This window comes from Equus caballus, chromosome 19, assembly GCF_041296265.1.
Source record: "Equus caballus isolate H_3958 breed thoroughbred chromosome 19, TB-T2T, whole genome shotgun sequence".
NCBI lineage: Eukaryota > Metazoa > Chordata > Mammalia > Perissodactyla > Equidae > Equus > Equus caballus.
The window spans coordinates 7,757,934-7,772,774 of record NC_091702.1 but is presented as its reverse complement, the minus strand read 5'-3'; the positions used below and the strand labels follow the sequence as shown (position 1 = coordinate 7,772,774).

At 42.7% G+C, this 14,841-nt stretch overlaps 1 long non-coding RNA gene across 1 annotated transcript; it reads left to right on the top strand.

Annotated features, from left to right (window-relative positions):
• Positions 1-3,906: 3,906 nt before the first annotated feature.
• On the top strand, positions 3,907-8,897 carry LOC138919075 (uncharacterized). Its single transcript, XR_011428981.1, has 2 exons — positions 3,907-4,039; positions 8,633-8,897. It is a non-coding gene; the product is annotated as an uncharacterized lncRNA (long non-coding RNA).
• The last annotated feature ends 5,944 nt before the right edge of the window (positions 8,898-14,841 follow it).

Here is a 14,841-nt window from a genome sequence, read left to right as displayed (position 1 = left end):
AGTACTGGCAAATGTTATTTCACTTTCCTCTTATATTCAATAGCAAGATCACTGTCCTTCCAGCTTTCACCAATAGTGTCCTTGGGAGCTTTCCCCACCACTCCATTTCAAAGCTAATTCCACAAGTTTTAGATTTTTGTTCCAGTAGAACACCATCTCAAGAACTAGTGATACTAGTAGCACCACGTATACTATTTATAAAATAATGTCACATATCTTTCCTTATAAATAAGCTTTTTTTATTTTGGAATACTTCAAGAATTACAGAAAAGTTGCAAGATAGTTCAGGGAGTTCCCAAATACTCCATACTCAATTTCTTCCACTGTTAACGTCGTACAGTGAAATGGAACAATTGCAAAAACAAAGAAACTGGCATCGCTACATTAGTATTAACTAACTCTAGACTTTATTTGGATGTCACTAGTTTTCCCATTAATTTTCTCTTTTTGTTCCAGATTCAAATGTAGGGTACCACATTATAGTTAGTTCTCAATATCTTCCCAGTCTGTGAAAGTTTCTTAGTCTTTCCTAATCTTCTGTGACTTTGACAGTGTTTAGAAACATTGACCAATTATGTAGAATGTACCCAACTGGGGATTCTCTGATTTTTTCTTTTTTTTTTTATGGTTAGACTAGTATATGGTTTTTGGAAAAAATAACACACAGTACTCTTCTCGTTACATCATATTGGGTGCTACATGATATCAACAAGATTTCATTGGGGATTTTAACCTTCGTCACTTAGTTAAGGTAGTGTTTGCCAAATTCATCCACACAAAACTTACTAATCGACCTTTCTATGGTATATTCTTTGGAAGCAAGTCACTACGTGTAGCCCTCCCTCAAGCAGGGCCTAGAAGGTGATTAACTTGTACCTCCTGAAAGAGGAGATGTATCCATATATTAATGTGGTTCTTCTGTCAGGAAGATTTGCTGCTTCTCCTCGTGTATTTATTTATTTAATCATTTATTTATGTTAGTATGGACTCATGAATATGTATTTTCTATTTTTGGTTATAATCCAATACTGCATTATTCATTCATTCCTCAAATTGACCCAGCTTTGTTTACCGGGTGCTCTTTCAGGTTGGCTAATGTGTTCTTTTAACATACCCTATTCTTCTGAATTTTTTAATAAACTTATTAAAATTTTAGGATAGATGTAGGTTTACAGAAAATTTGTCAACGTAGTGTAGAGAACTCACATACACCCCACATCCAGTTTTCCTATTATTTATACCTTACATTAGCATGGTATATATGTCACAATTAATAAACCAATAGTGGTATATAATTAACCAAAGTCCACACTTTATTCATATTCCCTTAGTTTTTCTCTAATGTCCTTTTTCTGTTACAAGATTCCATCCATTTAGTTGTCATATCGCTGTAGTCACATCACATTTAGTTGCAGACTGTGACAGTTTACAGAATATCCTTGAGAGTTTTGAGTAATACTGGTCAGATATTTTGAAAAATATCTCCTAGAATTTTTCTGATATAATTCTCATTTTTTGACTAGGGTAATAGGGTAATGGGTTTTGGGGAGGCCAACCACAGAGGTAAATTGCCATTCTCTTCATATCATATCAAAAGTATGTCTTACGACTATTGATCTTAACCTTGAACAATTGACTAAGAGAGTGTTGGTTAGGTTTCTATACTGTAAAGTTACTGTTTTCCCCCTTTTCTGTACTGTACTCTTTGAAGTAAGTCACTGTAATCAGCCCACACTGAAGGAGTGGAGAGTTATGCCCTCCTTCCTGGAAGAGGAAGTATTTATAGAAATTATTTGGATTCCTCTCCAATGGGGATCTATCTATTCTCTCCCACTAATTTATTTATTCAATCATTTATTTGTATCACTATACACCAATGGATATTTATTTTGTACTTTAGATTATAATCCAATAATGCATTATTTATGTGGTTGTTCAAATTGTGCCAATTTGTTATTTCAGTTAGCTCCTGTGTCCCTTTGACATATTCCTTCATTTTGTTGTTTTGTGAGTTCTTCCATACTTTCTGGCACTATAAGATGTTCCAGACTCTCGTCACTTTTGTTTATGAAAAGTCAAGTCTGATTTAAGACTTTGATCTCAAATTCAATTTACATTTCATATCTTTCCCAGTCTCAAATGCAGACTTAAAACATACCTCTAGTTTAATGGCGATAGTGATTTGGGAGATAAAAGGCAAAACCTGATTTTGTGACACTTTTTAGTCCCATCCTCCTTAAGGTCAATCTCCTTTGGTGCTGGAGGTAAAGAGCGGGAGGAAACATGAACATCTCATGGAAACTGCCATTGAACATGGCAGAGTAATATCCCTGTTCCAATTTAGGCCAGATGGCCATCTTATATTTGCTGCTGGTGTTCTATACTGTTTGGGGAATGTAAACACTTCACAGTAGCCACAGACACAGATACTAGTGAAATCCACTTTTACAATCTCCAATTAAATTACAATGGAGTGGGCCCTTTGGTTTTATTCTTGTTTGTATGACAATAGTTACATCTCTCACCTTTAGCAATCTTCTAGTACATTGAGACTTTTAAACATCTTATATTTCATATATTGGAACTCAACATCACATTACCATGTAAAATACTCTCTTATACATATTTGCATGTAGCTCCATAACAATATGCAACAATCGAAACAACTATCAGAACTTGTAACCAAAGAAGTGTATATAGTGAAAATTAAGCAACATTATCATCCTTTCTTCATTAAGTTTCACTAATATAGAGAATCTGAGGCTTCTTTCACGGCTATAAGTTAAAGACAAATTCCTCATCCTACATATTGATAAAACAATTGATGAGAAATATTTTACGCTGTCATAGAGTAAGAATAGAAGTCACAGTAACAGGCATAACAACTATGTATAAATAATTATGTCATTATGTCAAAATATAGGAAATATTTATATCAAAGTTGTGATGAAACAGAATTTGGTTCAACTTAGTTAAAAATGTAAATATTAACTATATTCCAAATAGAATGTTATTACTTGGAATCTCATCATAAAGAAAATATATCTTACAGTCTAGGAATTCCATCCAGTAGAAGCACCAAAGATGATGATAAGTATATACAATTCTGATTAAAATTTATGTAAGTGAGATGAAATAGTAAGATTTGTAATTTGTGGAAATGAACCATATTTCTAAGCATTCTCACCCATTCCAATGACAGGAATGTCAGAATGCCTTGTGAAGGGCCTGGAAAAGAGGAGAGGAGGGGAGGGAGATTGGCTACAAAGGATTTGACTGTTTCTCTTTCCCACACTCACTGTAGCACCTTTTTAAAAAACACAGATTGTTTAGATGTTCAGTACACTTGAAATATTTATGTGGGCTAGGGACAATTTGAATTCTAGTTTGGAAGGCATTTGAGTGTGGAACCTTGGAGTAAAGCAAGTGATAATTAGTGAAGAGAAGAAAGAGGTGGACATTTTCAGCAGAGCATGCGGCCTATGAACAGATCTTGAGTCAGGGAATGTGGAACGTCAGAGACATAGCTAACACATACACCTCCTTCATGTCTGTCTTTCTGCTTCAGCCTCACCCTGGCAGGCACTTGTAATATAAAATAGGAGAAATATTATTAATAAAGAGAATTCTTTACCATATGGATGTACTTTGAAGAAGAATATAAAAACACCTAGTGCCTTCCTAAAATTAAGCAAGAAAATTTTGTTTTCTTTGTATGCTTGTTATAGTTCTCAGAGAAGGAGATGTTGGCAGGGTGGTGACAGGAGGAAGAATGAGAGAAGTACAAAAATGTAAGGAGCAAGCAGGGTCAGGGCACTACTTACCACTCCTTGTTAAGTAAAAACTGAACAGTAATTGAAGAAAATAGTAATAGCAGGGGCAGTAGTAGCAGTATAAGTAATGATAAGAAAAACAGAAATAACAATGACTTCTTTTCATTATTTATATGTTTTAGATGTTTTCAATAGACGACCTCACTCTAATAAACTCTATTGAACACCACTCTATTGAACACCACCAACCCTATCAACATGCTGAGGTGGGTGATAATAGTGTATACGTTTTACTGTAAATTTAGGTTTAGAGAAGTTATTGTCTTACTTAATGTTAAACACCTAACAAACGGTGGAAATGAAAAAAGAACCAAGGGACTGAGTAAATGGTTGGAACTGTCCTCACTGCGACCTGCATTACTATTACTATTAAGATTTTCTTTCTTTAATTGGTCTGCTCTATTTTTCTGGTAATGGACTCCAGGTCTCCAACTTCTCTCCCCTCCTTCTCTCTTAATTCCATCCAATCAGGCTCTTGACCTCTCATCACTCCAACGAATCTGATTTCATCAATGTCACTCATGATATACAGCTTCTTAAATTTAGTGATCTATTTGCATCCTGGTTTTATTTGATTTATTAGAAGCATCTGACACAACTCCTTTCTCCTTCTTCTACTTTTTTCACTTGACTTTCAGGACTGAATACTCTGTGGGATTTTCTCCCCTATCGCTAGAGTTGCTTCTCGGTTTCTGTGGCTGCATCCTCTTCTCTTGGGCTTTTAAACTTGCAGAGGCCTTAAGCCTAGTCCTTGCTGATCTCATTCATCCTCATGGCTTAAATACTACCTGTGTACTCACAGCTGTCAAATGTGTATCTCTAATCCACAATTCTTTTGTGAATTCCCACACTTAGGTTCTCGTACTTAAAACGTATATTCATCACCACCTGGTTGTCTCTTAGAGATCTTAAATTTAATATGTCCAAGTATAAACTCAGGATGATCTCACAAAAATCTTATCTATCTGCAGCCTTAACTATTTCAGTTGATGGAAAATTCTTCCTTCTAGTTTCTCTGGCCAAAAAAAATCTTTGTTTTACCCTAGAATCCTTTATTTATTTTTAAAACACTACGTCTAAACCATCAGAAAATCATGCCAGCTCTACCTTAAAATATATTGAACTCCAACCACTTCTTCCCATTTCTACTTCTCCCGCTCTAGCCTGAGCCACCATCACCTCTCGCCTGGATTTCCATAAGAGCCTTCTACGAGTTCTTCCTAATGCCCAAGAGCTTAGACCCTGAAACACAGCTGCCAAAGTGAATCTTTTAGAACATAAATCAGATCACACCACTCTTTTGCTTAAAACTCTGTATGGCTACTCTATATTCAGCATAAAAGCCAAGATATCTGCAATGCTTATCAGTAGAGTGATCACATAATTTATGATCCAACCTAGATTAGAGAGTGAAAGAAGGACTTATAGCAATTATGACAGAAGAGTAGACATAAAAATAAGTTGGCCAGGACAAGTGGGATGTTTCCTCGCCCTACTACTGAAGTGCATGATGATTTGCCCCCATTGCCTATCTGATCTCTTCTGCCATCACTCTTCTTTGTGTTGATTCTGTTTTCATTACTCGCACTTCCTTTCTGTTCCTCAAACACACCACGCAGCCAGGCACACATCTACTTCAGGACTGGTGCTCCCACCCTGTTCTCTCTGCCTAGAATATTATCTCGAGAATTCACTAGGATTACTGGGTCCTACCCTGACCCTCTATTTAATACTGAAATCTAAACCCTCATCAACATTTCTGTAATGCTGTGAATCTTATACTGGAAAACTATGCACATAACAAAGTGCTGAGTATATTGTAAAAAATAAATGCTAGCTATTATCATCAGTAGCATCATTATAACTAGATATTCCTTTGGTAAATCAATAAATTTTGAAAAGCTTTAAAGAATGGCAGATACAAAGTATGGCAGCTACATTGGTATGTTTACCTAATTATTAATATGCTATTAATGCTCAGAATACCTAGAAATGGGTTTAGAGATGGATACAAGCCATTTGACTTTGAACAGTAAGATCTAGGTATACCACGTTAGAATCAGGATAGTGCTAACTCTGATATATATCCATATATGTGATTTGTAAAATACATATTTTTTAAAAAGTAAATACAGAGTTTTACAAGATATTTTCTTAAACAATCAAATATTCTGCACTACAGCCTTTAAAAATTTGCATAGCCTTTTCATGTCCTGAAAGAAAGAGTCATACAGTGTGGGCTTTATCAATCTGTATTTTTCAGAAGTATTCTAAACATACTCATCAATCCACCACAGACAACCTACTACCTAAACACCTTTCCCTTTTTTTTGTAATTTCAGATAAACTCAAGAACACTAAAATAATAACAATAACGTACCAATGAAAATACTAATAGTATCTTCCTCCAGGCAAATATTTTAAAAATAGGAATAAGCATTTTATAAAGTCTGTTCTTTTTAGAATTACAAATAAAATTTGTTTGAAAATAGATATTTAGATAGATAGTTGTATATGTAATGTGCACAATGTATATTAATATTGAATGACTAATCTCCTGTCTGAGATTTCCATAAGTAAAAGGGAATGCTGGCTGTGTTAGGCAGGGTTCTCCAGGGAAACAGAACCAGCAGGATATAGAGATAGAGACAGAGGCAGAGACAGAGATAGAGGTGTACAGAAAGAGATTTATTATGAGGGATTGGCTCATGTGATTATGGAGGCTGAGAAGTTCCATGATCTGTAGCCTGCAAATGGGAAGCCCAGGAAAACTGGTGGTGTAGTTCTAGTCCAAATTTGAAGAGCTGAGGAACTGGAGAGGCAATGATGTAAGTCCCAATCTTAGTCCAAAGGCTCAAAAACCAGGGGTGCTGAAATTCAAGAGCAGGAGAAGACAGATGTCCCACCTCAACAGAGAACAAATTTGCCCTCCGCTACCTTTTTGTTCTATTCAGGCCCCCAAGGTATACAATGATGCCTACCCACATTGGTGAGGATGATCTTTTTCACTCAGCCTACTGATTCAAATGCTAATATCTTCCAGAGACACCTTCATAGACACACCCACAAATAACGTTTTACCAGCTCCCTGGGCATCCCTTAGTCCAGTTGAGTTGTCACAAAAAATTAACCATCATTGCTGAGCAGTGATCTCTTTCTAAATTAGTGATTAGTTTATTCAGCAAACATCTGCACAAAACCTATAATATGAAAGCAATGTACTAATATATTTATTCCTTTAGTTTACTAGATTTACAACATAATTTAAACCAGCTGGTTACCTTCTATCTTCTATTCATCAAAATCTAATCGTACCATGTAATATTTTTCCTCCATAAGGGGAATTACATTCTCGGATGCTTCACTAGATGATTTTTAAGGCACTTGAATCTACTTGTTGCCTAACATTCTACAGGGTTCAATCTGGACCATTCCTGGGAACTCCTACAAAGTCTTATAACTTTTCTGGGAAATTAAGCTATAGTGTCCTAACTAAGAAGATTATTTTGAGGACAAGCATAACATGGGCTTCTCCTTTTACTTGTCTTAATACTACACATTATCACAAGGTTATGGAAATTGTTCAGTAAATAAATATCCACAATGTGAAAGTGATAAAGAAATGCAGATTTCAATTTCCATTATTCCTTTGAATATTAAATATCATCTCTGTCCGACTTCTTTTGAAAGAGGTCCTCAGAGTTATCAGAGGACATAGGTAAGTGTTTTTTCTCCTTTGAAGCGAGGTACCACGGCATAAGTGAAGCTATGTGTAATTCAAGATTAGGAAATTTGAGCTTAAATTTTGCCTTTAATGTTGTCTTATGCTGTAGTCTTAGATGAGTTAACTCAAAGTGGAGGTGAAAGGATAATGATTCCTTGAGAATTTTTGTGAAAATGAATTGAGATGGGATATCTAACCCTCAGATTACAGGGCAAATAGTTATTGCTGTTTACCCTCTGGGCACATTTTAACTTCATATAATTTTATGTCATTTTACAAGGAATTTACAAATATCATAAAGACTTACTGAAATCAACTTTATTAAATATTAATACATTTTAAATATAGTAAAACTATTTTAATCAGTAAATTTTTGTCCATAGACATCACTGGAGATGAAAGAATACTTTCATCTTTTAACAATGTGGGACTGTCCAGATTTTTATTTCAAACTGTTGCGTGAAGTACTTTCCTTTGAAGGACTAACTGGAGGAGAATACTGTATTTCCATTTTTTTTTCTTGGAAATACATTGTTTAGGGATCAATTCTTAAGTTTGAGAAAATTTATTTAAAATATCGTCATCTGAAGACACATAGTCTGATTTCATTAATATGAAAATTTCATCGTACCGTTAGAGCCTAAGTGCTGCAGTCTTTTCCTTTACATTCATTCATTCTTCTGATCGTATTCACCTTATGGCTATGGAATGTGAAATTTCTTCTCTTTGTCATCATGGTTGGAAAATAAAAACTTCTAATTCTCATATTGAGTGGATCTGAAAGCAAACTACAGAGATGCTGCCCCTAGTATTTTCTAACACTTTCTTAAAAGATGATGCAATAGTTGGATAACACAATAAAAACACAGAAAAATAACAATTTATTCCACTCTTGTGTCCTCCTCCTAAGTGATCTCACCACTCTTTTGTTTTCTTATTACTTATCTTTTTCCAGCTTAGTTGGAATAACTGATGAGTAATCATGAGTAATGATGGAAGAATTCTTAAGATGATGAATTAGAAAAATGTTTCAAATACAGAGAAAATAAAATCATGATCTCATAATTCATTTTAGATTCTTTACAGAATCCAATGGACCAAAATGATAATCGCAAGGGAGTATGAATTATATTCTACGAAAAAAGGTAAAGGCTATTTTTGTTCTTTGGAAGGACTCAAAGAATAAAAGTCATGAAATATGGACCCTTGAAAACAGAGTTGTTCAAAAGAGAAACTGAAAAGCTAAAATCGATCCAGTGATCCTAATGTTTACCAAGGGTTAATCAACTTGGCACACCATATATGTTCAATAAAAATCAGCCTTATTTTCTTTTTCTAAACGACGTCTTGATTTCTTGAACCCTGAAGAAAGAAGGGTTTGGATTTTGGAAGATAGTAGAAAGAAGAAAGCAATAGAGGCAATATGTGCATCTATATATTTAAACAGTGTAAACTGTAAAATAGTAAATAGTATTTAATATGCGCACATACATACATATATGCATGCATACAGTATATATGAATTTACATATACACACATACACAGACACACCATCTCCACTCTTTAAACTGATGCCACAAAATGCGCATTTTCATAAATACCGTTTTAAGATATTAGAGTGGTTTGGCTGTAATATCGGCTACTTCACTAGAATTTATTTAAGATTGTCATAAATTAAACCAAAAAAAAATATCAAGACTAGGATCTCTTATTTGGGGGGAACGTAATGCATTAGGATGAGGCATACTGGTTTTGAAATATATCAGTCTTGGAGAATTGAAGCAACTCACTAAGGTGAATTCACTGAAATAAACTGGATTAGTGGAAGAGGAAATCACGATGTGAACACTAGCTGAAATCTGAAAATTGGGTAAAAGTGGCAGCCCGCCGCGCTGCTCAGCCCTGGGGTCCCTCACGCCACTCAGGCGGCCGACCAAAAGAGTGGGTCAAAGTGGCAGCCCGCCGCGCTGCTCGGCCCTGGGGGACCTTTCCCCACCCATGCGGCCGACCGCCAGAGTGGGTCAAAGTGGCAGCCCTCCGAGGTGCTGAGCATGGGCGGGCCCGACCCCCACTCAAGTGGCCCATAGCTAGAGTGGGAAAAAGTGGCAGCCCGCCGCGCTGCTCAGCCCTGGCGGCCACCACCCACTCAGTCGGACTACCGCCAGACTGGGTCAAAGTGGTAGCCTGCCGCGCTGCTCAGCCCTGGGGCCCCGCCACCCACTCAGGCGGCCGACCGCCAGAGTGGGTCAAAGTGGCAACCCGCCGCGCAGCTCAGCCCTGGGGGTCCAACCCTGACTCAGGCGGCAGACCACCAGAATGGTGAAAGTGGCAGCCCGCTGCGCTGCCCAGCCCGGGCGCGCCCCCCTCTACTCAGGCGGCCGACAGCCAGACTGGGTCAAAGTGGCAGCCCGCCGTGCTGCTCACCCCTGGCGGCCACCGCCAACTCAGGTGGCCGACCGCCAGAGTGGGTCAAACTGGCAGCCTGCCGCGCTGCTCAGCACTGGGGGCCCCACTCCCACTCAGGCGGCCGACCGCCCGAGTGGGTCAAAGTCGCAGCCTGCAGCGCTGCTCAGCCCTGGGGGCGCCCCACGTAGTCTGGCGGCCGATCGCCACAGTGGCTCATATTGGCAGCCCGCCCGCTGCTCAGCCCTGGGGTCCCTCACCTCACTCAGGCGGCCGACCTCCAGAGTGGGTCAAAGTGGCAGCCTGCCGCGCTGCTCAGCCCTGGGGGACCTCTCCACACTCAGGCGGCCACCCGCCAGAGTGGGTCAAAGTGGCTGCCCCCCGCGCTGCTCAGCCCTGGGGCCCTCATCACCCACTCAGGCGGTCTACTGACAGATTGGGTCAAAGTGGCAGCGTGCCCGCTGCTCAGCCCTCGGGGCCCCACCCCAATTCAGGCGGCCCACCGCCAGTGTGGGAAAAAGCCACAGCCCGCCGCGCTGCTCAGCTCTTAGGGCCGCCCCCCCCCCACTCAGGCGGCTGACCACCAGAGTGGGAAAAAGTGGCAGCCCGCCGCGCTGCTCAGCCCTGGGGTCCCTCACCCCACTCAGGAGGCCGACAGCCAGAGTGGGTCAAAGTGGAAGCCCGCCGAGCTTCTCAGCCCTGGCGGCCCCACCCCGACTCCGGAGGCCAACCGCAAGAGTTAGTCAAAGTGGCAGCCCGCTGCGCTGCTCAGCCCTGGGGCACCCAAGCCCACTCAGTTGGCCGCCCGCCAGAGTGGGTCAAAGTGGCAGCTCGCTGCGCTGCACAGCCCTGGGGACCGGACCATCACTCAGGCGGCCGACCGCCAGAGTTGGTCATAGTGGCAGCCCGCCGCGCTGCTCAGCCCTGGGGTCCCTCTCCCCACTCAGGCGGCTGACCGCCAGAGTTGGTCAAAGTGGCAGCCCGCCAAGCTGCTCAGCCCTGGGGGCCGCACTCCCACTCAGGCGGCCGTCAGCCGGAGTGGGTCAAAGTGGCAGCCAGCCTCCCTGCTCAGCTCTGGCGGCCCCCCCCCCCCCCACCCACTCAGGCTGCCGACCACCAGAGTGCCTCAAAGTGGCAGCCCGCCGCGCTGCTCAGCACTGGGGGCGCCCCACGTAGTCTGGCGGCCGATCGCCACAGTGGCTCATAGTGGCAGCCCACCGCGCTGCTCAGCCCTGGGGGTCCCACGCCCACTCAGGCGGCCGACGGCCAGAGTGGGTCAAAGTGGCAGCCCGCCGCGCAGCTCAGTCCGGGCGGGCCCCCCTCTACTCGGGCGGCCGACAGAAAAACTGGGTCAAATTGGCAGCCCGCCGCACTGCTCAGCCCTGGAGGATCCCCCCCCCCACTCTGGCTGCCGACCACCAGAGTGGGTCAAAGTGGCAGCCCGCCGAGCTGCTCAGCCCTGGGGGCCCAACACCCACTCAGGCGGCAGACCACCAGAGTGGGTCAAAGTGGCAGCCCGCCGCGCTGCTCAGCCCTGGGGGCCCCAACCCCTATCAGGCGGCAGACGGTCAGAGTGTGAAAAACTGGCAGCCTGCCGCGCTGCTCAGCCCTGTGGCCCTCCTGACCCACTCAGGCGGCCGACCGCCAGAGTGGGTCAAAGTGGCAGCCTGCCGCGCTGCTCAGCCCTGGGGGACCTCTCCACACTCAGGCGGCCGCCCGCCAGAGTGGGTCAAAGTGGCTGCCCGCCGCGCTGCTCAGCCCTGGGGCCCTCATCACCCACTCAGGCGGCCTACTGACAGATTGAGTCAAAGTGGCAGCGTGCCCGCTGCTCAGCCCTCGGGGCCCCACCCCAATTCAGGCGGCCCACCGCCAGAGTGGGAAAAAGCGGCAGCCCGCCGCGCTGCTCAGCTCTTAGGGCCGCCCCCCCCCGACTCAGGCGGCTGACCACCAGAGTGGGTCAAAGTGGCAGCCCGCCGTGCTGCTCAGCCCTGGGGGCCCCACGCCCACTCAGGCGGCCGACCGCCAGAGTGGGTCAAAGTGGCAACCCGCCGCGCAGCTCAGCCCAGGGGACACAACCTGACTCAGGTTGCAGACCGCCAGAGTGGGTCAAAGTGGCAGCCCGCCGCGCTGCTCAGCCCTGGTGGCCACACCCCACTCAGGCGGCCCACCACCAGAGTGGGTCAAAGTGTTAGCACGCATTGCTGCTCAGCCCCTGGGGCCCTCCCCCACACTCAGGTGCCCAACCAGCAGAGTGGGTCAAAGTGGCAGCCCACAGCGCTGCTCAGCCCTGGGGTCCCTCACCCCACTCAGGCGGCCGACCGACAGAGTGGGTCAAAGTGGCAACCCGCCGTGCTGCTCAGCCCTGGGGTCCCTCCCCCCACTCAGGCGCCCGACCGCAAGAGTTGGTCAAAGTGGCAGCCCGCCACGCTGCTCACCCCTGGGGGCCGCACTCCCACTCAGGCGGTCGTCAGCCAGAGTGGGTCAAAGTGGCAGCCCGCCTCGCTGCTCAGCCCTGGCGGCCCACCCACACCCACTCAGGCTGCCGACCACCAGAGTGGTCAAAGTGGCAGCCCGCCGCGCTGCTCAGCACTGGGGGCCCCTCCCCCACTCAGGCGGCCGAAGGTCAGAGTGGGAAAAACTGGCAGCCCGCCGCGCTGCTCTGCCCTGGGGGACCCACACCCACTCAGGCGGCCGCCCACCAGAGTGGGTCAAAGTGGCAGTCTGCGGCCCCGCTCAGCCCTGGGGGGGTCCCCACTCGGGCGGCCGATGGCGCAAGTGAGTAAAGTAAAAGTGGCAGCCCGCCGCGCCGCTCAGCCACGGGGCCCCCACTCAGGCTGCAGACTGTGTAAATGGCAGCCCCTGTGGCTGGGAAGTGCTTTGCATCTACAGAAGCCTCTGGAACTAGGGCTATGTTCTATATATTATACAGAATCCAGCACGAAATGTTCATCCAAGAACCCATGCAAAAGACGCCCATCCTATTCCGCTGTCTGCCTTCTAGAGGGAACCACTATTCCGATTCCCCTGGGGTTTTTTTGTTTGTTTTTTTTTGATACCTCTTTGTTGCTAAAATCCCACAGGTAGATTTTCTTAACACTATATTTTTAATATTATTTTAGAACATTATCAAAAGTATAAAACTGTACATTTTCTGTTTTGATTTGTGTTTTCATTGAATATTGTTTCTAGATTTAACAGCTTTGTTGAGGTATAACTGATATAGAAAGAACGGCACATATTTAATGTGTACAATTTGTTTAATTTAGATGTATGAGAATAGCCCAATCAATGTAATAGCCATATCCAACAACTTCCAGAGCTTCCCTCTGTCCCTTTGTGGGCTTTTTGTTTTGTTTTGTGTGGGACATTTATTTTCTTGGTGGTAAGAACACTTACCATGAGATCTACCCTCTTAACAAATGTTGCAGTGTTCTGTGCTGCCATACCATATTGTTAACTATAGACCCTGTGTTGGGCATATCTCTAGAATCCATTCATCTAGTACAACTGAAACTTTGTATTCATTGAATAATAACTCCCCGTTTCCCCCCAAAGCCTCTGGCAACCTCTATTGTATTTTCTATTTCTATGAGTTTAAGTATTTTAGACATTTCACTTAAGTAGATTCATGTAATATCTGTCCTTCTCTGACTGGCTCCAGGGTCATCCATATTGTCACAAATTTCAAGATTTTATTCTTTTTCAAGACTGAATAAGATGCTGTTGTACGTATACATAACATTTTCTTTATCTCTTCATAGGATGATGAGTTATTTTTATATCTTGGCTATTGTGTATAGTGCTGCAATGAACACGAGAATGCAGATATCTCTTCGAGATACTAGTTTCATTTCCCTGGTACATATACCAGAGATGAGATTTATAGATCATACGGTATTCTATTTTGAATCTTCTGAGTAATCTCGGTGCTGCTTTCCATAGCAGTTGCACCATGTTACATTCATACCAACAGTATATGGGGATTATAATTTCTCCACAACCTTGCCAACCCATTATCCTTTGTTTTTTTTTTTATAGAAAACATTCTAACAGGTGTGAGGTGATATCTCATTTTAGTCCTGATTTGCCCTTTCCTGGTAATGAGTCACATTAAGCATCTTTTCATATACCTGTTCATTTGTCTTCTTTGCAGAAATATCTATTCAAGTTTTTTGCCTATTTCTTAATTGAACATTTTTTGTTTTTGCTATTGAGTTGTAGGATTTCCTTGTATATTTTGGAAAATACATGATTTGCAAATTTTTTTTTCTGTTTTGTAGGTTGCTCTTTCATTCTGTTGATTGTTTCCTTTGCCCTGAAGAAGCTTTTCAGTTTGATATAGTCCCATTTGTCTATTTTTGCTTTTGTTTTCTGGGCTTTTTGTGTTATATCCAAATAATCTTTGCCAAGACTTATGTCAAGAAGATTTACCCTGCTTCTCCTAGTTGAACAGTTTCATGGTTTATGTTTAAAGCTTTAATTCATGTTGAGTTGATGTTTGTGTATGACGTACAGTAGGGAAGGCCTAGCCAGCGCAAGTAGGCAAGAAAAAGAAATAAAGAGAATCCAAATTGGAAAGGAAGAAGTAAAATTATTTGTTTGAAGATGACGTGATCTTATATGTAGAAAGCCCTGAGGACTATACAAAATTAATACAAAAACATTATTAGAATAAGTGCGCTCAGTAAAGTTGCAGGGCACAAAATCAACATACGAATGCCAGTTGCTTTTATATACACGAACAATGAGCCATCTGAAAAAGATGCTTTTAAAAATCCAATTTACAATAGCATCAAAAATAATAAAATACTGAGGAATAAATTTAACCAAGGGGGTGAAAAATATGTACACTGAAAATGATAAGTTAATGATGAAAGAAA